Raw genomic sequence first — 24,770 nt, 5'->3', positions numbered from 1 at the left:
TGCTGCCAAAAGTTCTCTAAAGTCTCCCTAAAGAATTTCAAGGGAAGAGAGTCTCATTCCTCTTCCGATCATAGGAGAGGGGCAGTTTAGTAGGAGGAAATCCATGCAGCCTTACCATCCCCAGTTCTATTACTGTATTCAGTCAGACTACAAGAATAGAGATGACATCTGTCTCAAAAAGAAGCAACCCCCCCATCCATTGGGCTCCTATCAGGTATGAAAGCGTAGTGCTGGGGGAGAACATTTTCCCAGCTACATTTTAGAGGAGTGCAAAGGTTGCCCTTGAGTTCCTGGGTGATAAGGAGATGGTACCCAACACTCAGATGCTTGCTAACACTAAAAAGTGCAAGCAGTGGCTTACCATTAATGGGCAGAGGGTGAAGACACTGAGGAGCAGAGGAGACAGCATGACAAATGTTAGGTGTCATCTCATATCTTCAGAGCAATAAATCCCTGCTGTAGTCTGCCAAATTGTGACAGTTGACAACCAGATTAGACTATCATGTGCCTTTGGTTCCCTGGAGTGCGGTGGGGTCTTGGGTTCTCTGACAGTAGCTGTGAGTTCAGTAATTGCTTGTTGATTGGCTGCTGTGGAATGACCTGGAGCATTCCATCTGGAAAGAGGTGGTCCAATCATGAGATGTTGGGTTTGCCTGAGTGGGAACACATGACCAAACACTCCACAGCAGCTGTCATGGGTGTCAGAAGGACCTAGAGCATGAAACAGTGGCTCAGGTGCCTGCCAGGAATGGTACGGACAGGGACATGAGAATCCTGTCCTGTAAGTTTCTCCAGTCTGGGAGAGTCTTACACTGAAGGGGATGCCCCATTACCTATACAAGAAGTTAGGTATGCCCCCAGAGACCTGCCTAAGCTAGCCAGGTGGCAAGTTGCAGGAGGACAATCCCAGGCAGAGTTCTGCCAAGTGCAATAGGTCTACCCCACACTTGAGAGCCTAGGGTGGCAGGCCCAGGCCCAGAAAAATGTAAACACCTCTGGTGATCACCACATGTATTGGGAAAATGGTCTCCTATATAGTCAGGCTAAGGTCCCTGAGCTTGAGTGAACCAGAATATTAGTGGTCTCATATTGCTATAGGGACTTCCTACTAGAGTTGTCTCTTGATATTGCCATTGGCTAGACATCTGGAGTATGCCAAAACCATTGACTGCCTGGTCACCCGCTTCATTTGGTCCCAGATGAGGACCATGTTAGATTAATTCTGCAGTTCCTGTGTAACTTGCCAAGTCAGGGGTGAAGTATAAAGCTCCCCTGGAACTTTCCCTGTGTTAGAAACACATTTTGAGAGGGTGTGGGTGGACATTGTTGGGCCTCCGGCACCCCAGACAGCCCAAGGGAATATGGTTATCCTGGTGTCAATGGATCATGCCACCTGGCACCCTGAGGCCATAGCCCTAAGGACAGTGACTGAGCCAGTTGTGGCCAGGTCACTGAGAGGGATCTTTAACCGAGTGGATTTCCCAATGGATGCAGTGTCTGACAGAAGGACCAACTTCATGTCAGCCTACATGAAGGATATGTTGGATGAGTGTGCAATGTTTTTAAAGTTCTCAACACCATACCAACGTCAGAACAATGGGCTTGTTGACAGGTTCATCAAGACCCTAAAAGGCATGTTTATGGGTCTTATAGAGTCCTTGAGGCATAAGCGGGATGTCCTGTTACCGTGTATGCCCATCCGGTACCACCATAGAACTGTTACTACAAGAACTGTCTCCCGCAGCTGGAAAAGCATCACAGAAGAGGCACGTGCTTCTGCTCTCTCCGAGCACCGGCCTGAGCACACCAGCAACTTGCCAAAAGCCATCAGGAACCTCAACAATTGGATCATCACATGTGTGACACCTTGCTGCAGCCCAATGGAAAGAGCCCAACCACAGGCCAGCTGGTACACAGAGGAACTCAGGCTGACGAAACGCCACTTCAAGCATCTGGAGTGCTAATGGAGAACAAATCAAGACACTGCAGGAAAAGACATCTTCCAATTAGCCCTAAGATGCTACTACAAGCAGATGTGGAACACCAAGCACACAGCTCTTGCAGATCACATTAACGCCAGCACTAACAGAAGCAAATAAAACTGCGCCATCATCAAAGATTTTTACCTTCCCACTTACCACCTCTGGCTACATCATCCCCTCACAAGACCTTTAGATTAAACCCTCAGTATTCTTCGATAACAAAATCACCTCCATATACAGCAACTTTGACCCTCAACCGGACACCGTCACCGTCCCAACTCAACTTCCAATCACAGCTGATTAAAGAACCCTGACCTTGTGCCCTGCCATCACCACTGTCTAAATTGCTGTTACTTTGAAGACCATCTCATCTGGGGCTCCATCTGACCCTTGCCCCCACTACAGCTTAAGCAAAGTACTCCTACCGATCAGCAAAGGACTAACACCCATCCTCACCCATCTTCAATGCCACCATCTTCAATTCCTGGACATCTGGAAACACGCCACTATCATGCCCCTGCTCAAGAAACGATCTGCTGACCCAGTAACGATTTCCAACTTCCGTAACCAGCAACGATCTTAGGGAAACTAATCATCCAATGCCTCACTGACCACCACTGCAACCACCAGCATCTCAACACAACACAGTCCAGATTCAGACCAAACCACAGTACAGAAACAGCACTCATCACTGCCATAGATGCCATCTGCATGATCCTTGTCAGAGGAGACATGACAGCCCTAATTTTCTTGGACCTCTCTGCAGCATTTAATCCGGTCTCACACACCATTCTTATCAGGCACCTACGTGAGATTGACATCCAAAGACATGCTCCCGCTGGATCTGCCCCTTTTTAATGGGTAGAACACAAGCTGTCAGCCTAGCATCTTACTTCTCGGAAGCCTGAAAACTCATCTGCGGAGTGCCTCACGGTTCATCGCAGAGCCCCACCTTCTTTAATACATGCATGATCCCTCTGGCCAATGTAATCTGCACTCATCATGAACATCCTCTCCTACACCGATGACATGCGACTCATGCTCATACTCTCCCCCTCTGACAAGACCACGAACACAAGAAACAAGTTCATCTCCTAAATTAATGAAAGCCAACTACCTCAAGCTCAATACAGGCTAGGCAAAAGTAGTGATCATCGGGAAGAACACCTCACCATGGGACTCCAATTGTTACCAGACGAACTCACACACACACTCAGATCCCACGGCATGACCTCAGAATAATCATCAACATCAAACTGGACATAACTGCACAAGTCAATGCCATCACTGCATCCTGCATCCTGCCTCCACACTCAGAAGATGCTGAGGAAGATTTTCAAATGGCTCTCAAGTAACACTAGAAAACTGTCACTCACGCCCTAGTCACCAACAAGTTGACCTACAGGAATATTCTCTACGCCGGAATCACCAAGTAACTCACTAGAAGACTACAAACCATCTAGAATTCATCAGCCAGGCTCATCCTCAACCACCCACACAGAACTCACATCATACCACACCTCAGGGAGCTCCACTTGTTCCCGATACATGAATGTGCTCAATTGAAACTCCTCACACACATTCAAAGCACTACACAACTCAGACCCAACCTACCTGAAAAGTTGCATCTCTTTCCACCTAGACACCTCCAAACCACAGGACTCCTACTTGCTCACATCCCACGCATAACCAGATCAGGTTGATGGCCGTTACTTTACTCCTAAAGCACGGAATGCCCCCGTCCCCACACCTGAGCCTCCTCCTCCTCTCTTCTTCAATTCCGCAAGAAGCTGAAGGCCTGGCTTTTCAATTAACCAACATACCATAGGCACGGCTAGGCACACACCTATTCAGGGTCAGGATACCCTTGCAGGTGAAAGTGCACTTTGCAAATACACATAATATGATTATGCCTAATACTTGCCTACAGGTAGATACCACAGAAGGGATAGGGCGTCAGTCCCTTTGCGCTTCTGTTTGGGCACCCTGTGAGAGGACTGCTGAGTCTTTTTAATGAGGGGTGGAGGAAGCTCCCGAGAAGCCCCCACAAGATGTTGTCAGTTACATGGTAGCTCTCAGAGCCAAGATCGGGTGCTACATAAAAGAGGCCACTGAAAATGTAGAGGCCAGCCAAGAGATGATTAAAGAATGGTACAACTGGAAGGCCTCTCTAGTGGACTACCAACCTGGCTGGAAAGTGTGGGTCATGGAGCCCCAAGCCCTCCAAGACCAGTGGACATGGACCTATGAGATCAAAGAGAGGAAGGGTGAGTTCACCTACTTGTTGGACCTTCAGACATTGAGAAACATATTACGGGGCCTTCATGTCAACAAACTACAACCCCCCTTTGAGAGATCTGAACTGACTTTGCTAATGGTGACGGATGTTGATGAGGAGGAGAGTAACCCCTCCCAGTACTCCTGTCTTCCAAACAGCAAGATGTGTCAGTAGAGGGGGTCACACACTTGCCACAATGACCAAAGAGCAGCAGTTACTGGGGAAGTTCTTCTCTCTTTTCTCCCTTACCCCGGGGCTAACCAACTGGCGCACCCATGAGATTGACAGCATACCTGTTAAGAATATGATCCACATTATATCTGATTAAGTGATGAGCGCCAGAATCAGGGTTGAGGTGTCCACGAGGTTGCAGTTGGGAGTGATTGAGCCCTGAAGTAGTCCCTCGTCCAGCCCAGTGGTACAGGTACCAAAGGCTGCCCTACTGGATAGCACCCCAGAGCTTAACTACAGGGGCCTCAGTTCGGTCACCAAGACTGATGGACACCCCATCTCCAGAGCTGATGAGCTCATTGACAGGTTAGAGGTCGCCAAGTACCTCAATACATTTGACTTGACTTCAGGGTATTGGTATATTTCCCTAACTGAGGGGTCCAAGCAGATGTTTGCCCTCTCCCCATCTGAGTGGGACTTCCAGTTCAGGGTTATGCCCTTTGGGTTGAAGAATGTGCATGCCAACTACCAAAGGTTTGTCAACCTGGTCCTGGCTGGGATGCAAAACTTCAGTACCGCCTACCTGGATGCCACTGCTGTCTTCAGTACCAGCTGGGATGACCACCTGTGCCACCTAAAGGAAGTGCTTCAGGTCCTACACAGGCAGGCCTGTTTTTCAAGGCCAGTAAGGGCCAGATAGGGTGGGGCATTGTGGTCTACTTGGTCCACCAGTTTGATGGAGGCCATTTACAACCTCTTCAACCCAAGACCCAGACCATCAAGGCCTGGCAGGAGCCTTCCAAGACACCGTCCCACTTGAGAGGATTTCTGCCACTGGTTGCTTCTGTTGCTGTGCACCATGCTGCATTGCATTTTGATATAAGAATGGCACACTGATCCTGTTTTATACAAATTGGTGGTGCTAAAAATAAAAAGTTTTACCCTCACAGTCTTGTAAAATAAAAATTCTTCTAAGAAAAAGAACAACTGAAGATGCTGACCATTCTCACTGAATATAAAAAAGGTGACAAATATACTCCATTTATGAATGGAAAAGTAGAAACCATGCACAAAAGTGTAACTTTAATTCCCCCACGAATTGTTATGCCGTTCTTCCAGCATGCTGGTGGTTTCTCACAACTGTGAAATGCACTGGTTTAAGGGCATCCCTTTCAAGAATTGCCTTCAGTGTGCCAGCGCCAGCATTTTGTCAAGGGTACCCATTTTGCTACAAATTATCTCAATTGTACCGCTGCTGGCATTTTGCATTGGGTACCCTATAAGAGAAGGAGTACCTTAAGTATGCCAGGGTCACTGAGGCTAGCAAGAGTAACACTCACAAGCACACTCACTCATGCGGATTTACGTTGACTCACACACTCATTCTCTCATACACACACACACTCTCACTCCCTCCCTCCCACTCACTCATATACTTCCTCAAACTCCCTCCCACTCACTCATTCGCACTCATATATTTTCACGGTACCCACTCTGACTCACTCTCCGTCACACACACACAAATACATATTGCTACACTTAAACACGTGCACCTCTATAAGTCTGGCCTATACCTGCCCTTGGCAAAGGGAAAGCTTAAGGATTCTTAGCTGAGAAGGAAGCTTGGCCAACCTTTGCGCTTTCTATAGCTGACCTAGGAGAGAGAACACACAGGGAACTTCGGTTTCAGGCAGTGCTTAATTTGTTAAAAAAAAAAAAAAGTCCTAGGGCAGTCGTCAGGAGGCAACTACAGGGTGCACCAGTAATTGCCCTTACCAGAGCAGCCAGTGACAGTACCAACACATCTGCAAACCATCAAACTCATATAATTGTGACCGTTCAAACTATGGCAGGCCCCAAAGCTGTAGTAATGGCTTGAGTGGCACGTATTAGCCATTTTAATGTATATTGAATTAATAAACAAATGTGGTTGTGCTCATCTCTAAATTACAACGACAGTGCCACCGTGTGGCAGACTGTCATAAGAACCGGCGTTGACAATTATGTGCTGGTGCCGAGCACCGGAAACCACCGTCTCAAATTAAGCACTGGTTTCAGGTTGTCTGAAGACTGAAACTTTAAACAATAGCAAAATCTCACACAAAAGTAGTGGGAGAGAATGGTTGATTGAAGTGACAGAACCTTAGGGGCTGGTTGGTGCTCACTGGCGTGAGGCATGCCTGGGATCAAAGCCTAGCACCCACACCGCCCCAGGAGTCACAGTGCCACCCTGCACCACTGGTCAGATATAGCACAATGTGTCTTTGTACTCCTATAATCCTCTCCCGAGCTCGCGGCAGAGTGGGCGCCTTCATGTGGCCCTGGGGCGAGCCCGGCTTTGAAGTGCCTTTGGAGGAACAACGTGGTCCGCTGCCCGATTAGAGTTAATAAGTCAATGCGGAGAGTGATCGAGGCCGCGATGACACACACATTCGCCCGTCCTACAGGCTGCCAACTTCATCAAAGCCTGTACATCTGGCTCATTTTCTGCGATCTTGGTCCGTTTCCAGGCGGCTTTGCTGGAAAATGTCGATGCGTTTTTTTAAATTTCATTCTCCATCTTTTTTTTCAATAACTGTTGCAATTTTCAGATTGTTCGCCCTCATTTTTTGCCAGTCCATGTTCATTCTCTGCCAAGTCTGTTGGCAGCTGGGAGACAACTTTGGTTAAAAGGCAGATTTCTCATCTGTCCAGTGCCCCTGAAACGCTGTCGGGGCCGGGGCAGAGTCAGATGTATGTCGAACACTTTCAGTCATGTGAATATTTCTTGCCAGCAATGCGAGGTGTTCCTCAGATTTCAGTAGGGCTTGAGCCGAGTCAGTCAGTTGCCTCAAAAAGGCTGGTAGAGTTGAAACAGAATGACCCACATGTAAGTTAAACAAAAAAAAAACATTTTAAACATAGACAAGATTTTTTTTAGATGTGCTCGTTGGAGATCAGTATCCATTAAGGTTTGGGCAGTACACCTGCCTGGATCCACTGCTCAAATATAATATTCCTTACAGATACTATAGGGTATGTGATTTACCAGGTGTGATAAATATCATCTATTATGAGTTTTTGGGGAATAACGTGGAATTTGGTGATTAACTCACCAAAATTCTAATGATAAGGTAAACACTGTATGATTTTTCCCTGTTACATTTCGGCAGGTTTGGCCTGTTAAAATTTAGCAAAGGTTAAGATATTTTACACATCTGATAATTATCGAATGTGGTCAATAACACTCAACTCGTAATTCCAGCCACGCCCAAACAGGGGTATATACAGGGGCCGGGGAAAAAAAGTCTCCTCGTAATCAGGCCATAAGTGTTGCCTGCTCGGTATATATGTGAGAAAATCCCCTTTCGAAGTTTATTACCATTGTGAAAATTGTAGGCCTCATTCTCAAACACGGTGGCAGATTTACTGCTTAATAAGTATGCAGATTTAGGTCAATTTGGAATTTTCTACACTTTCCTTGATTTTTCATGGTAACCTGCACAATTTCTGGATTTCCTAGGTATAAATCTGGAAACATTTTTGGATTCTTTTTCTCTGGCGAAAATACACACATTTGTATTTGCGTTCATGAAAAAACCAAGGAACTGCAAACCTGCTTGCTAACTTTTTTCGCTTTAATTTGTCCACAGCAAAAATATGTTTCCCATGGAGAAATCCCTTACCCTACGCTCTGTGAGAACTTGGCCTGATATGCAGTGCTCACTATTCTAGTGATCACTATGCATCAGTCCAAACGACCCTTATGGTGATTGGTTGTAAGTCAACCTTAGACCAGCTATCCTAGTAGCGTGGATACGAGCAGTCTTCGGGCTAAACTCTAGAGGGCGCGTTAAGCCAGCTGTTATACCATCACATACCCCTTGAACACCAAGTGAAAGGACACCACACAAGTGTTATGAAAATAAACAGTGTATTTATTAGAATCACAACAGCCCTGTACTCTTTATGAGGACAGGGTACTAAGCACACAACGAAACTCTTAGGAAAATACTTCAAGTGCACAATCTATACAAGTGCCCGGGGGCACGGAAAGTTAGTGGTCTCGGGCGGACCCGATAAGGTAAGTCGGGAGCGATAAGGACTCAGGACCCTTAGATACTGAGGCTATGCGGGCACCGAAATGCCGAAGTTACCTAGCCCGGGGGGCTGCGGCTGCACAAGTCTTTACAGACGTCGGAAGTCCTCGCTGACGAACCAGGAGCCGGAGGGAAGGAGTTGCTGGCCGGCGACCAGTGGAGATAGTTCGTAGAGATCCAAGCCTGGATCAGAGATGGATGACACCTGAAAGCAGAGGGGACCAAGTTCGTACTACTAGCCAGTAGTCAGAGGGTACCAGGAGGGCACCGGATGATCGTCACCTCGACTAGGTGAGTGGGCGACGCTAGGCTCTGCAGTCTCACGGACCAGGAGGCGTTGTCGGCGACCAGGATGGAGGTGCGAGCTGTCCCACGAAGGTTGATGCTGTCGGCGTCGCTGGGCCCAGGATTGGGGCAACAAGCCTTGGCAAATTTCAGGGCCACGTGGTGGGCCTAAAATGGCGTCTTGAGTGGACCAGGAGGGTCCGGGGTACTCCTCTCTTAGAAGGGAGCACAAGTCGGTCTGGCGCAACCAGACCAACAGCGTTGGTTGTCGGCGTCGTCAAGGAAGGCCACAAGCCAGCGGCTAGTAACCAGACAACGTGCTGAACAGCAAAGAGCAGAAGGGCCCCACGCAGATCGTGGAGATGCTGGGAGGCTGCACTTCGGTGCTGGACCTGCTCAGGGTCGGGGCTTCTCGGACCCCAGAGCACTCACCAGAGGATCCCTCGGTGGTCGTGCTGGTTTAAGAAATCGTGCAGGTTTTGAAGATGGCCGGTCCCTCGAGGTCTCGTCGCACCCACGGGTCTCAGCTGAGCTGACGATGTGGGTAGAGGTCAGAGGTGCCAGGGAAGCCGGTTCTCGTCGAGCTGGGCAGTCGGATTCCTGAGGAAGGACTTGCAGCAAACCGCAGAGTTCTTAGATGGTGCCTGCGGGTGCAGGGTGACTACTCCTTAGCCACAAGGGAGAAATCTTGAGAAGAGTCTTGAAGTCCTTTCGTAGAAAGTATTCTTGATTCAAAGATGATCTAATTTGGAAGGGTCCCCGCTCCTGCCTTTATCCTAAAGAAAGGGGTGGGTACGTGACTAGGTCCTGCCCTAGGGGTGGGACCAGGAAGGGGGGTAGTTACACCCCTCTCCCATGCCGGGCTTTCCCCAGGTCAGGGGCTGGTGTGCCCCTGGAACTGGTTCTAGCCGGCAGATGCGTAGTGAGCACCGGGGTGCCACTCCGCAGTCACCTTCCTGTAAAGCCCTGCCTACCCAGGATAAACAAAACCCTGTCTGGGATGGTGCGAGCACCGCCCCGGACAGGAAACCCTTTTTCCAAGCTCTCCTCGCTGGAAGGACTCCCAGCAGCAGGAGGTCAGACTCGTGTCTGTGGTGGCAGCATCCATTTTGTGGAGCTGAGGCTTCAGTTAACTTTAACCGGGGTTCACAGTTACGTACATGTCATGTCCCTCTAGAAGGGTGGAATGCTAACCCCGTCGCCAGCATTGGTGAGGGGTCAGTATCCCGATTCGTATGACACCTTACTCGACATGTCTTGATAACGCGATACCGAAGTTACCAATATGGTACGCGTTATCATGGAACAGCCATTGGGTCTTGGTTCCGCAAGCTGCAACCGGGCTCGGCTCGTGCCAGAGCCCAATTCACACGATTCCACGCACTCTGCCTTCAGGATTGTCAAGGCCTGCCATAGGAGTGGCTGATAGGAATTCGGGTGTCCATTTGAGGGTTAGATATAGGTATACTATATCTAAAGCAAAGGGCGAGTACGCCACGTTGCCCCAGCTGTCGCGCAGCCGGTTGTGTCAGATTTAGATGGCCATCCAGGGGTGGCATAATACATGCTTCAGCCCCTGGTAGGCCCTGGGTACACCGATGCCCTGAGTTACAGGGTCTGATAAGGTGGCCCAGTCCCAATTGGAAATGTACCTAAGGTACATGGAATCCATTTTAGAGAGTGAGCAGTAGGCCTGGGGTCCTGATTGGCAGGGCCCCAGGTCAACTAAGTCGGAAAACCAGCAAAACACCAGGCAAAAAGTTGGGGGCAACCATAGTCAGGTATCCACCTTCCTACACAACCCCCCCCCCCCCCAAACGAAAGGAGATAAGGCTATCCTTGACCAGGTAAGCCTATATTGCCTGAGTGGCCATATGAGGTGGTACATGCACTGACATGGTTACCCCCTGTATCATGGTCCACTAAGCAATCTCTCACCCTAAGGGTATCCGAGGGTCTCCACCATAGGGAATCACTACCTGTGGTGTGCTTTGGCAAAGTAAAAGGCTGGTGTGGGAATGGAGTACTGAAGTGAGACTCCACTACTGTTGGGCTCAACTTCCTCCAATCACTATCCACCATATGTGCCTTTCTTTCCAGTACTGAGTTGCTATGAGCTCTCAGGGTCAACCTCTGGCTACCTAAAGCTGGAGGCTGAGTCCCTCTGTTTGGCTTACTGGAGGGACAGGTCAGGTTTGGGGTTTTTAGGCCCCAGGTTTGGCTGTGCCCAGCAGTGTCCAGCTATGGGAGTTCCCTAACTAAGTTTAAGGGGGATCCCTCAGGAGTGTGTTTTATTTTCACTTGGCTAGGACTACTAGCTTCAGTGATCCTAATCTGCTGATTGGGAAGTTCTTTTGGACAGGGGGCCCTTTGGGGTCCACCACTGGCCTCCCTGACCTCTACAGCCCTGGGCTGACTGAGGCAGGGTAGAGAGGGGCAGGTTACCTGCTCCAGACTGGGTCCCACCTGGGAAGGGTCCACTGCCATCAGGGGCTCTGCCAGGCTAGGCCTGGCTACCTCTGGGGCAGTTCCTTCACCAGGGGTAGAGTCAGTTCCCTGAGGAGGCTGGCTTTCACCTAGTGTCTGGGAGGGGGAAGACTTTTCTTCCTCCTCAATGCTCTCAGTTTGAGTGGAGTGATCCATTGTTTCAGGCTTCACAACACTATTATCTGTCTGAGTTTGAGCTGTGGCCATCACAACTCCACCAACCTTTTCAGGAAGGGACTCAGTTTGGGTGTGGGCTGTGACCATCACAGCCTTGCCAACCTGTTCAGGAAAGGCATCTTTCTGGGATAGGGCTGTGACTGGCACAGCCCTCCTGACCTGTTCAGGGAGGACATCTTGGACTGGGGCTGTGGCTATCACTGCCCCACTAACCTTACCATGGAGGTTTACCATTTTAAAATGGGTTTCTTGCTCTACCTCAGCCCAGGCTGAGGTCTCTAAATCATTCCCCAGTAGGCAATCTACAGGCAAGTTTGGTGACACTGCCACTCTCTTGTGACCAGTGACACCTCCCCAGCTGAGATTTACCACTGCTATGAGATGATCTCTCTGCACTCCATCAATGTTCACTGCCTGGTATGTGGCACCAGGCATAAGTTGCCTTGAGGGGACTAGGCTCTCAGCCACCATGGTGATGCTAGCCCCTGTGTCTCTGTAGGCCTCAACTTTTGAACCATTGATGAGGGGCTCCTGTCTGTACCTGCCCAAAGTGTTGGGACAGGTTGTGAAGTTGGCAAACCCCATGCCAGTCTCACAGACAAGAGTATCTAAGTCAGGGGACCTGGTTAGGCCAGAGTCCCCAGGCACTCCCAAAGAATATGCACCCAGATTCTTGGGGGCACTCCCACCACCTGGGGGATTACTACTAGTAGTAACAGGAGGCTGGGAAGCTTTATTTGGGGGTATGTTCTCCTTATTGTTGTTGGCCTTGGGACAACTGCTGTCAGTTTTGTAATGGCCTACCTGTTTGCAGGTATGACAATAAGGTTTCTTTTGGGGTTTGGGAGAAGTTTGGGACCCACCCTTTTCAGAGGAATTTTGGGGCCCTGTGGTTTGATCAGAAGATTTATTCCCACCCTTCTCTTGAGGCTTGGTTGACTCCTTCTTTTGGTCACCACCCTGGTTTTTAGGCTTGACCCTGGTTCTGACCCATTTGTCTGCCCTCGTACCCAATTCTTGTGGAGAGGTCAGATCAGAGTCTACCAGGTGTTGGTGTAATAACTGGTTCTGACAATTACTTAAGATTTGCTCTCTCATAATTAGATTGTATAATCCTTTAAAATCAGTAACCTTACTTCCCAGTAGCCAGCCTTCAAAAGCCTTAGTGGCACAATCAACAAAGTCAATCCAATCCTGAGACTGAGTTTTCTGGGTATCTCTGAACATCGACCTGTACTGTTCAGTGGTTAAACCAAACCCATCAACCAGTCTATTCTTCAGGACTTGGTAATTGTTAGCATCCTCAGCTCTAGTAGTGAGGAGCTTATCTCTACCTTTACCTTCAAAGGAGAGCCACAAGATAGCTGCCCACTGACTCTGGGGGACACACTGTACAGTGCAGGCCCTCTCCAAAGCAGTAATCCATTTGTGGATATCGTCCCCTTGTTTAAAGGGGGGCACTATCTTACTCAGGTGCCTAGTGTCTAAACTCCTGTTTTCCCTTGGGGGAATGCTGCCACCAGTGGGGTTTGTCCCACTCAATTCTTGCTCTCTAGCAAAGGCGAGTCTTTCTTTGGCCAGGGCAAGTTCTTCCCTTTCAATCCTCAGATTGACTTCCCTCACTTTAGCTTCGTATACTCTCCTCTGAGGGGATGTCATCCCTCTTTGAGAAGAGCCTCGAGAGCCATTGGTTCGAACGGATCTATTAGAGCCTCTAGACAGAGACCTAACTCGTCCATTCCCAATGTTAAGCTGGCCCGAGAGGGGCCCCAGGGGTCTCCTAGTACCATTCTCGTGCCGGCTTAAGTTGTCCCTAGTTAGCTGGCTAACCACTACTGGACCTTTGTCTGCCTCGTCCTCAGATTGCTCCAGATCCTCATCCTCCTCTTCACCTTCTGCGGATAGATGGATAAGGTCAGGGTCACCTAAGGTTCCCTCGAGGGGGGGCAGGAAGAGCCTAAAAACATTCCTGTTCAGCAAAAGCATGAGCACAGTATAATCCAGCTTCCATCTTGCTAAGTTATTGTTTACTACCATCTTTCCTGGCGCTTAGAGGCCTGCAGGTGATTAGGCGCGATATAAAATCTCATTAACAATAACAATAACAATAACAATATTCCCTTCTGGATGAGAAGGGTCTGTGTTACCAGCCTTCCTAGCATCATAAGTCTCTAAGAGACCAATCAGAAACGGAATGGTAGGGTTTGCACCCTGTTTTAGCTTCCGAGATGTACAGATCTGTCGCATCTCTTGGAAGCTAAGTGCAGCATATCTGGACATGACCTGTGGATGGTCGACTGACACAAGGGGAGACTCAGAGTTTCCTCCTTTGTCTGACATGCTGCTTCTAGTGTGGTGTAAGTGATGCACCTACCTACACTATATGTTTACCTACTGATCCCTTGCTAAGAGTTGTAGCCAAGGTGTGCTAAGCCTTGAGGAGCTACAACAGCTGGTTCAGTAGAACTCAGAGTATTCTAAGCTAAGTTATATGTACCTGGAGTACTTATGCAATCTTTCACAAGATATTCTTAGGATACGCGTGGTAAAACAACAGCAAGCTCAAATCCCAACCGCTGCTCACCAATGTGAGAAGTTGGTCTGATATGCAGTGCTCACTATTCTAGTGATCACTATGCATCAGTCCAAACGACCCTTATGGGGATTGGTTGTAAGTCAACCTTAGACCAGCTATCCTAGTAGCGTGGATACGAGCAGTCTTCGGGCTAAACTCTAGAGGGCGCGTTAAGCCAGCTGTTATACCATCACATACCCCTTGAACACCAAGTGAAAGGACACCACACAAGTGTTATGAAAATAAACAGTGTATTTATTAGAATCACAACAGCCCTGTACTCTTTATGAGGACAGGGTACTAAGCACACAACGAAACTCTTACGAAAATACTTCAAGTGCACAATCTATACAAGTGCCCGGGGGCACGGAAAGTTAGTGGTCTCGGGCGGACCCGATAAGGTAAGTCGGGAGCGATAAGGACTCGGGACCCTTAGATACTGAGGCTATGCGGGCACCGAAATGCCGAAGTTACCTAGCCCGGGGGGCTGCGGCTGCACAAGTCTTTACAGACGTCGGGAGTCCTCGCTGACGAACCAGGAGCCGGAGGGAAGGAGTTGCTGGCCGGCGACCAGTGGAGATAGTTCGTAGAGATCCAAGCCTGGATCAGAGATGGATGACACCTGAAAGCAGAGGGGACCAAGTTCGTACTACTAGCCAGTAGTCAGAGGGTACCAGGAGGGCACCGGATGATCGTCACCTCGACTAGGTGAGTGGGCGACGCTAGGCTCTGCAGTCTCACGGACCAGGAGGCGTTGTCGGCGACCAGGATGGAGGTGCGAGCTGTCCCACGAAGGTTGATGCTGTCGGCGTCGCTGGGCCCAGGATTGGGGCAACAAGCCTTGGCAAATTTCAGGGCCACGTGGTGGGCCTAAAATGGCGTCTTGAGTGGACCAGGAGGGTCCGGGGTACTCCTCTCTTAGAAGGGAGCACAAGTCAGTCTGGCGCAACCAGACCAACAGCGTTGGTTGTCGGCGTCGTCAAGGAAGGCCACAAGCCAGCGGCTAGTAACCAGACAACGTGCTGAACAGCAAAGAGCAGAAGGGCCCCACGCAGATCGTGGAGATGCTGGGAGGCTGCACTTCGGTGCTGGACCTGCTCAGGGTCGGGGCTTCTCGGACCCCAGAGCACTCACCAGAGGATCCCTCGGTGGTCGTGCTGGTTTAAGAAATCGTGCAGGTTTTGAAGATGGCCGGTCCCTCGAGGTCTCGTCGCACCCACGGGTCTCAGCTGAGCTGACGATGTGGGTAGAGGTCTGAGGTGCCGGGGAAGCTGGTCCTCGTCGAGCTGGGCAGTCGGATTCCTGAGGAAGGACTTGCAGCAAACCGCAGAGTTCTAAGATGGTGCCTGCGGGTGCAGGGTGACTACTCCTTAGCCACAAGGGAGAAATCTTGAGAAGAGTCTTGAAGTCCTTTCGTAGAAAGTATTCTTGATTCAAAGATGATCTAATTTGGAAGGGTCCCCGCTCCTGCCTTTATCCTAAAGAAAGGGGTGGGTACGTGACTAGGTCCTGCCCTAGGGGTGGGACCAGGAAGGGGGGTAGTTACACCCCTCTCCCATGCCGGGCTTTCCCCAGGTCAGGGGCTGGTGTGCCCCTGGAACTGGTTCTAGCCGGCAGATGCGTAGTGAGCACCGGGGTGCCACTCCGCAGTCACCTTCCTGTAAAGCCCTGCCTACCCAGGATAAACAAAACCCTGTCTGGGATGGTGCGAGCACCGCCCCGGACAGGAAACCCTTTGTCCAAGCTCTCCTCACTGGAAGGACTCCCAGCAGCAGGAGGTCAGACTCATGTCTGTGGTGGCAGCATCCATTTTGTGGAGCTGAGGCTTCAGTTAACTTTAACCGGGGTTCACAGTTACGTACATGTCATGTCCCTCTAGAAGGGTGGAATGCTAACCCCGTCGCCAGCATTGGTGAGGGGTCAGTATCCCGATTCGTATGACACCTTACTCGACATGTCTTGATAACGCGATACCGAAGTTACCAATATGGTACGCGTTATCATGGAACAGCCATTGGGTCTTGGTTCCGCAAGCTGCAACCGGGCTCGGCTCGTGCCAGAGCCCAATTCACACGATTCCACGCACTCTGCCTTCAGGATTGTCAAGGCCTGCCATAGGAGTGGCTGATAGGAATTCGGGTGTCCATTTGAGGGTTAGATATAGGTATACTATATCTAAAACAAAGGGCGAGTACGCCACGTTGCCCCAGCTGTCGCGCAGCCAGTTGTGTCAGATTTAGATGGCCATCCAGGGGTGGCATAATACATGCTTCAGCCCCTGGTAGGCCCTGGGTACACCGATGCCCTGAGTTACTGGGTCTGATAAGGTGGCCCAGTCCCAATTGGAAATGTACCTAAGGTACATGGAATCCATTTTAGAGAGAGAGCAGTAGGCCTGGGGTCCTGATTGGCAGGGCCCCAGGTCAACTAAGTCGGAAAACCAGCAAAACACCAGGCAAAAAGTTGGGGGCAACCATAGTCCGGTATCCACCTTCCTACACGCTCCCCCAGATTTTGGGGTATGATCTCTTACCAAACTTGGAAAGTGATTTACTGTATTCCTTAACAAGAGTAAATCTCCGGAAATTTCCAATGTGAAAAAGGGTTGGAAAATGGTTTAAGAATACCAATAAATTTGTACATTTGTTTCTGTGCACTCACTTCAAGGACAATCCTGCCTTGGTACTGTTAGTGCTTGCTCCCATGCAGTCAGCAACTTGACACCCTTTCTGGATTTAATTTTGGGTAGTTAACTTTCTTTCCATTACATCAGTGTGATGGGTCAGTGTACTGGAGAAGGAGTAGGACGGAGACCTCAGCATAGATGCCCCATGTATCACCCAGCTCCTTGCTCTAAGTAACTTAAATTTGGTGCAGAAGAGTGTCATCTGCTGAATGCACAATATATATATAGATATAATGAATTGTAGGCTTGCGAGACTAAGGGCCTGATTTATATCTTGGCGGACGGGTTACTCTGTCACTACAGTGACGAATATCCAATAGCACCGAAATATAAACCCCATAGGATATAATTAAGGCTCCCTGTTTTCCATTTTAACTGATTTTTACAGGTAAAACAGACAGAAAACATACATTTTCTTGTCTGTATTTATTTTTGAAAACGGAAATTGGGTTGTTTTTTGAGTAATTCTAAATACTGTCTGCTGTGACTGCCGGGCCAATAGATGTGTGGATTAGTAGATAAGGGGGTTAAAAAAGAAAGGACTTTTAGTAAAGAGGCTTTAACAGTAGTAGATATGCGCACAGTTGATACTGAAACTTGTACATTTTCATATAAGTGCACTGATTTATCTTCTGTGGGTGTTCACAGCACTGAAACCTGGTTGACATTCAAGTAAAAGTGCATACTTATTGGTTAAATAAATGTGGAAATATACTAATTTCAGCTTAATATTTCCACAAATTCCAAAATAAATATGGATAAATACAGATAAAATTAGCAAAAAATAAATATGGATAAATACAGACGGAAATTGCAAAAAAAAAAAAAAATACCATAAAACCGGGAGCCCTAGATATAATGTTATTTATATTTCGGCAGCTGGGATATCCGTCACCGTTGTGACGGAATAACCCGTCCGCCAAGATCAAAGTCAGGCCCTTAGTCTAATAATGGTCATGCATATAACGCATAACAGAAACATTCGTTTCTTCTTGCTTAAAAGTAGGTGAAAATTGATAGTCAACTCTATAGTCCTCATTTTTTCACCCTCAGAAGAATGAAAACGAGAGTTAATTCTTCAGGGTATGAAACATGTACCTTCTGCATTATATGCAGGACTTTGCATCATGTTCATAAGTGACTGGCTCTCTTAATAGAATTAAAACGTCCGGCCTGCAGGTTAAACCTGGCATCCTCACCAAACCATTCAGCAACCTTCTAAGATTCAAACCTTTAACCTGAATTTTACACACAGTGTACTGCAGGAGATGCATTAACCCTCTAAACTATTTTACTATGATTAGAATCTCACACTTGCTGAATACACTTCTCTTCAATGGGGCTCTTAAGCCTCTGAGTGGTAAAACTCCTATTGTTCACAAAGGGGGTGCTTAAGTCCTAATTTCAAAGGTGGTAAACTAGCAGTGAATGTTCAGAATTTGAATGTATGGCACTACTTAGACGTAACTTTGTATGGACTGTTTCAAACATATTATTGATAATAGCCCAGGAAAAGGGTGGAATATACACTGCTAAACATCATGTCCTTACTGATTGTATTTAGTCTCCCGATCCTATAAAACAAAGCATTTTTTTATGATTTTCCTTTAGTCTTAATGTTTTTTAATAAAACATTGTAATAACATTAACATTTTCAAAACCAGCAGCCCTATGAACAAGTGGTTTACAAAATAGTAATCTAGTGCATGGAAATCTAATGCAATTCCTTCTCGATGAGGCACACACACTGGAATTCCATAACAGTATAGCGTGGGTTACAAACTTTGGGGCATATTTAAAACGAAATGGCACAGCGCTGCATGCCATTTAGCTGTGCTGCGCTGTCATTTAAAAAAAAACAGAGCTACGCCATATTTACAAGAATGCGGCGCAATCCTGTGCACCCCTGTGTTATCCCTTGCACTGGGACAAAAAAAATTGGGGGAAGAACTCCGTAAGCTAAATGGTGAAGTAGTCACTCCAATTTCCATAGTCTATCCTGTGTATAATAAGTCCTGTGTAAATATTTAAGTGGAATTGAGACACGAGGCCCAAGAAATTAACTTAGGGCCACACTATTTGTTTTTGTTGGCCACACAGGTTGTAACTGAATCTTCGCTTTCACCTCCGTAGAGGCCCTCCATCACCTTTTTAGGTTGAGCATTCAAGACCTGTTGTAACTTCTCTTGTGTACTTAAAGCTACCCCCCTGCTTTTGATTTGTTTGTTTCAGTGTCCTTTAAAAATCATTGCTTGTTAGTGGTCAGTCCTGCCTATTTTGTCCCTCCTTTTTCTCTTCTGTTCCTCCCAGGCAGCAGGGACTAAGTACTGACTCCTTCTGCTATGGTTCTTTATCAGTTCTTTTTTCTTGGTTTCATGCTCTGTTACTGTTTGCCTATGTTCAGATTCGGCGCCATAACTACTTACATTTCAAATATAGCATTCATCCCTCCCATCCTCTTCTTAATGCCACCGCTTTGTTAGTCCTGCCTCTCGCTTTGTTGCTTTGTTGATTTTATTTATTTTTTGCACTTTTTGGAGACCACCGTCAGTTGGGCTTTATTTGGTAGGATATTGGTTTGGTTTTGGGCTTCTTTTTAAGGGAGATTGGGCTTGTTGAAGTCTTGTTTGTAAGACTAGGTAGGCACGAGGCATTACAGCCCCTCCCACTCCTCTTTGAGACATAATTTAATCAACCGTAACATATAATTTGACCCTTCCATGCCACATAAATCCAGTGGCCCTGCCTATGGCACAGTACTGTACTCTTGTGAAATCTACTGATTTGTAAGTAAAACAGGCCACACAGCCCCTTTTTCCCCAGCCACAAATTCATATATCTGAAGAGGCAAAGACCTGCATTTCCATCACGCTTTCAGTTATGCATTCTTATTTTATAGGTCAGTCAGAGCAAAAGCAGATTGTAATTTCCAGAACTATTAATCGTGTGCTAAAGATAGAGATTTCTATTAAATACTAGTATCTGGGTTTCACACACATGCAGATCTTGCCCTCAGTTATCATACCTGTGCCACAGAGTCTGTTTAGAGATTCATGCATAGCTCTCGTTAGTATCCCTTTTCCATTAATGTGAACATGCATCATGTGGTGTACCGACATTGTGTGCAACTCTACCTTTCCATCTTGCTTGTGCACACGCTAGAGAAGGGCAGCTGGCACAGAGCAGTACATCATGCATCATGACATCGGACCTTGTTCCGGCTCAATCGAGAATCTTGTGGAACCCACAGTATCAGGCTGTGTGGTGGAGGATAGCACAGGGCCACAGTATGTGACAGGCAACTTTCCTGCTCTTGCCTTCAGGCCAAATTCACAATTCTTCTGTCAGGCTGTATGTTTCTATCTGAAGCTATAAATGTATTTTTATTCTGAATTCTGTTATTTATGTCAAAGGCAGCTAAATGTCAGTTCCAGTGCTGTAACAAGGGTCAAAGGTTGTTTGAGATCATTTTCCTGTGATGTCATCAGGGGTAGGGTCAAAGGAAATGTGGTGTCACTTCCGTTACTCCTAGCATTTTATGACTTGACATTCAGGCATTTTCTCCATTGTGCATTTAGCTTCTTAGCCTCCATCTCTTACCTCTGTCATTGCATTCCCTTGAATACGTAATTAAGGGCTTGTGTCCAAAAAGGAAACATAAAACACAAATTAGACTCTAGGTGTGAACCAGTCGGCCACTCCATCACCGTGGCTGCTGAAGTGGGGGTTTCACTACGCTTTTACCTTCTGAGATTTAATACTCATAAGTGAGTACTGTTACCGTAAACTGCGCGCTATGGACATTTGTCACATTGAAAGAAAAATGCACTACAAGTTTATTTTCTTTCGAAATAGTTACAGGAACTCGCCATTACTACACACCTGTCTCCATACATCTGTTAATAGTACTCACACTACCCTAATGTGAAGCACCGTTTGAAATATTAAATGTGTTAATTTGAGGAAGAAAGGTAACGTTGGATAACATAAGTAAAAAAAGATTGTCATTTACAAAGCCAATAGCTCTAACTTTCATAAAGGCGAGACCGATTGCGTTGCAAATGCTTGTTCATTTTCTTTGTAGCACAGCATCATGAAGCACAAACATCATGCTCTAACAACACCAGAAAAACTGATCACAGGTTTATGGATGAGGGTGTACAAAAGAGCACCGTAGTTATCGCTCACAGAATTACGCCTCGTTTTTACCAATGCACTGTTAAGTCAGGGTGTAAAATCCCATGGAGATGTGATATTCGTTATCAAGTTTTACCTACAGGTTTAGCAGCGTCCAGTGTGCTGTAAACAAGTACCTACTCGTACCTAAAAGAACATTCTACAGTTAAGAAAAGGTGGAGGAATGGATGTGTGCATATATGACTTAATGAACATTTGTATGTACATGTACGGATGACTGAATTAAAGTATAATTATTTGGTAAGCAACGTTTTCCTGTTCCTCATAGCAGTTTATTATGTGACATTTGTAAAGAACACATTGTGCCAATAGTGTGGCATCATAACACTTTTTGAAAATCGAGGAGAATTTTCACACGGTTCCGATATTTCCATGACAGACCAGTGATTCTAAGCGCTAGCTCAGTTGAATTGTGTGATGTAGATGTTCTTATACCAGAAGAAGGCTGTGTAGAACTCCCTAAGCCCTGGGAAGCTGGCTTGGGCTCTTAAAAATGTGTGGGAACAGGGATTTCTCTAGCCAGCAGGTGAAGAGATAAGACCTTCTAACCCCTTCATATCCTGTTCCCAACAAATCTAATATGCACAACGGAAGCCATTTTGCCTATTTCAGGGACTTTAATTCAAAGATGGCAAGAGAAAGGTGAGGTTTGAGTCTCACCCACAGGAATGTCTTAATGTAGACAATCTTCAGGCTCCTCTGAGCCCTCTCTGGGTTGAGAAGGACAAGGCAAGAACTTCACACGTCACCACAATAACATAATATTCATTTAATGCCATGGACTATTGGATCTGTACCCCAGTCTCAACCCTTCTTCATCCCCCTTCACACAAGTTGTGAGGTAAGGCTCAAACAGAGAACATCAACCCCTGGGAGTGAGATGCAAACTGAAGTTCTTTGCTTGGCTCTTCCCATTACACTTGTTGTTATGTGAGACCTACACGTAGAACATGGGCCCCTCGCCAGGGCTACAGAGGGTGAGCTGCAAACTCACAGTTTTAACATGGCTCCAACCATGTCACCTGCTGAGGTGTGAGACCTACACGCAATGTAAACACAAATGGGGCTGCCCTTAGTCGGTATTTCTACAGGTATCCAGGTCACCAGGTGGTGTGTGAGGTCAGTCCCACACTTTTTGTGAGATGCCCCCACTAAACACGCATCTCTAGAGACCTGTAGAAATACCGACTAGGGGCAGCCCCATTTGTGTTTACATTGCATGTTGGAGGTTGGCTAGCTCCTAGTGCTCTGTGCCTCTAGTTCCCATCCCTGGTTATACACAAGGGCTAGTGTGTTCGATAGACCTACATGCAAGACACAAAGCCATTGTGAAGCTTTGTGATGAGACGCAAACTCACAGTTCTTAACGTGAATCCAATTCACAGAGAACTAAGCCTCTCGCAAAGGCTACTGGTTTGGGATGAGACGTAAATTCACAGTTCTTATCATGGACCCAACCCTTTAAACGTGTTGATGTGTGAGACCTACACACACATCATGAACCCCTCACAAGGCTACTGGATGAGACACAAACTCACAGCTTTTAACATGGATCCAATCCGCAGACAAACTATGCCTCTTGGCAAGGCTACGGGGTGGAATGAGACACAAACCCCAAGCTCTTAACATGGACTCAACTCATTACACGTGCTGATGTGTGAGACCTACACACAAATAATAAACCACTGGCAAAGCTACGGCATGAGACACAAACTGAATTCGTGCCACAGAGAAACTTCGCCTCTTGCCACAAGTACGGGGGTGGGATGAGACGCAAACTCACAGCTCTTATCGTGGATCCAACCCATTAAGCGTGTTGATGAGTGAGGCTTACACACCGATCATGAAACCCTCGCAAGGCTACTGGATGAGACAGAAACTCACAGTTCTTAACATGGCTCCAACCATTTCACCTGCTGATGTGTGAGACCAATACGCAGGACCCAAACCCCTAGCAAGGCAATGGGATGAGATTAACCCTGGACGGAGTTCGCGGAGTTGCTCTATGCGAAGTGTAAAAAACACTCTGTTGCACTACGCGGAGCTCTGCAAGCAGCGGAGTACGGTAGAAAAATGTTGTTTGCCGTGATTGCATAGTGCCGGATGCTTGTCCACACTGTGCAATCATTTTGAACAGCACCATGCACAGGGCAAGCTTACCTTTTCTGCCGCTCGAGTAGATTTTTACTCGAGCTACAGCTTTCTCAATGCGAACGGGCAGTTTCTCAAAGCGAGTAGTCGCAAGCATACACGACACTCGCAATGAGAAACCTGACCCCCCTGTGTTGAGAAATTTCACCAGGAGGTTTATTTTTCACGCTCGTGCTCGCCAACTTGATGTTGGCAATTGTAAATGAAGAAAAATCTCGCCAGGGGTGGATTTTCCTCGCTCGCGCTGGCTAACTTGATGTTCGTGAGTCTCGAGAGAGAGAGGAAAAATACTTGTTTCGGTACTCTGCAAACTCCACAAGCGGAGGGGAGTTCACACCCATGGTTAGGTGAGATACAAGCTCATAGCTCTTAACATGAATCCATTCAACAGAGAAACTATGTCTCTCGCCAAGGCTAAGAGGGCATGATGAGATGCAAACTCTTAGCTCTTAACATGGATACAACACATTAAACGTGCTGATGTGTGAGAACTACAAAAAGAACATACACCCTTCTCTGAGGTTACGTGAGTGACAAATAAACACACAGGTTTTTTTTTTGGTTTTTTTACTCACAGTTCCTCACATGACTTCAGCCCATTACACTTGCTGATGTGTGAGTCCCACACACACTGCTTTTGTGCGTGACCTCAAGTCATTGTAACAGGCTGCTGGTGACACTCAGTCTCATGGCATTCCTCCAGCCCTAAGGAAAAGCTATGTGTGCAAGACTAACGTGATCCCCCCCAAGACACATCATGCAGGCTCGAGGGGAGCCTAGCCATCACTTAGCTCTTCTGGACTGCTTTTATGGGGATGCAGATATCCCCTGTGACCAGGTCTAGGAACATGTAAATGACTTCATGGCGGATCTGGAAGTGATGCAGGCACAGGTGGCGGTGTTAACTAATGAATGACTAGCATGGAGATTAGAGTGTGAAGTGATGCAAGCACAAGTGAGAGTATGAAGTGATGCATGCCCATATGAGAGTATAGGGCGAACGCCTATACAGCTGACAATGTTAAGTGATGAATGACAAGCACGAAGATGAGAGTACAAAGTGATGCATGCAGTGGTAAGAGTATGAAGTGATGCATGCTCATGGTGGGCGAAGCCAGCGGCCATGCTCCCCAGCCTTACGCAGCACCCACTGCCTCCCAACTTTCATGGAGGAGGCTCTTTGGTACGCCCTGGACCTCAGGGGTGCACTCAAAGTGCTCTGGGGGTGAGAGACCAGGTCGTAGGACCACCACACTCTGGTGCCTCGCCCAGATTACCATGGCAGCTCTGCTTTAAGTTGCGGAGACCACTTCGGTCACATGACCTCCTGTGACCCCGCCCTGCAGCCTATGGTGAACAACATATGGGAGCCCTTTGTCTCGGGCTCCAGGGGCACACAAAGACTTTGGGCCCCACCAGTACATCACAGTCATTTTTGGATGCCTGTGGCCGTGGCCATATGTTTCTGTGGGCCTGGTGACTTTTTCCTATCTCTGCTGTGGGGGGCATGAACTGGCTGGCCCCCTTTCACCTGACTGCCCTAGGAGCCCTCAACCAGTGTTTTGCTGAAGGCCCCCCTCCCTATAGGATTATCGGGATGAACTGAACTGAGCTGGGAGCAGTATGAGCAGTATTGCCCTCCGTCATTAATTTGCTGTGGGGTCAGCACAGACTGCAGTGCTTTCTAAGAAGTTTCCTACAG

At 47.5% G+C, this 24,770-nt stretch overlaps 1 protein-coding gene across 1 annotated transcript in view; it reads left to right on the top strand.

The window, feature by feature from the left end:
• The window catches only part of RASL12 (RAS like family 12), a 238,478-nt gene that overhangs the window by 175,005 nt on the left and 38,703 nt on the right, over positions 1-24,770 (top strand). The gene's annotated exons all lie outside the window — the stretch shown is intronic.

This window comes from Lissotriton vulgaris, chromosome 2_1, assembly GCF_964263255.1.
Source record: "Lissotriton vulgaris chromosome 2_1, aLisVul1.2, whole genome shotgun sequence".
In the NCBI taxonomy this organism is placed as follows: Eukaryota; Metazoa; Chordata; class Amphibia; order Caudata; family Salamandridae; genus Lissotriton; species Lissotriton vulgaris.
Note: the sequence above shows the minus strand (reverse complement) of the source record. Positions and strands in the feature narration are given on the sequence as shown.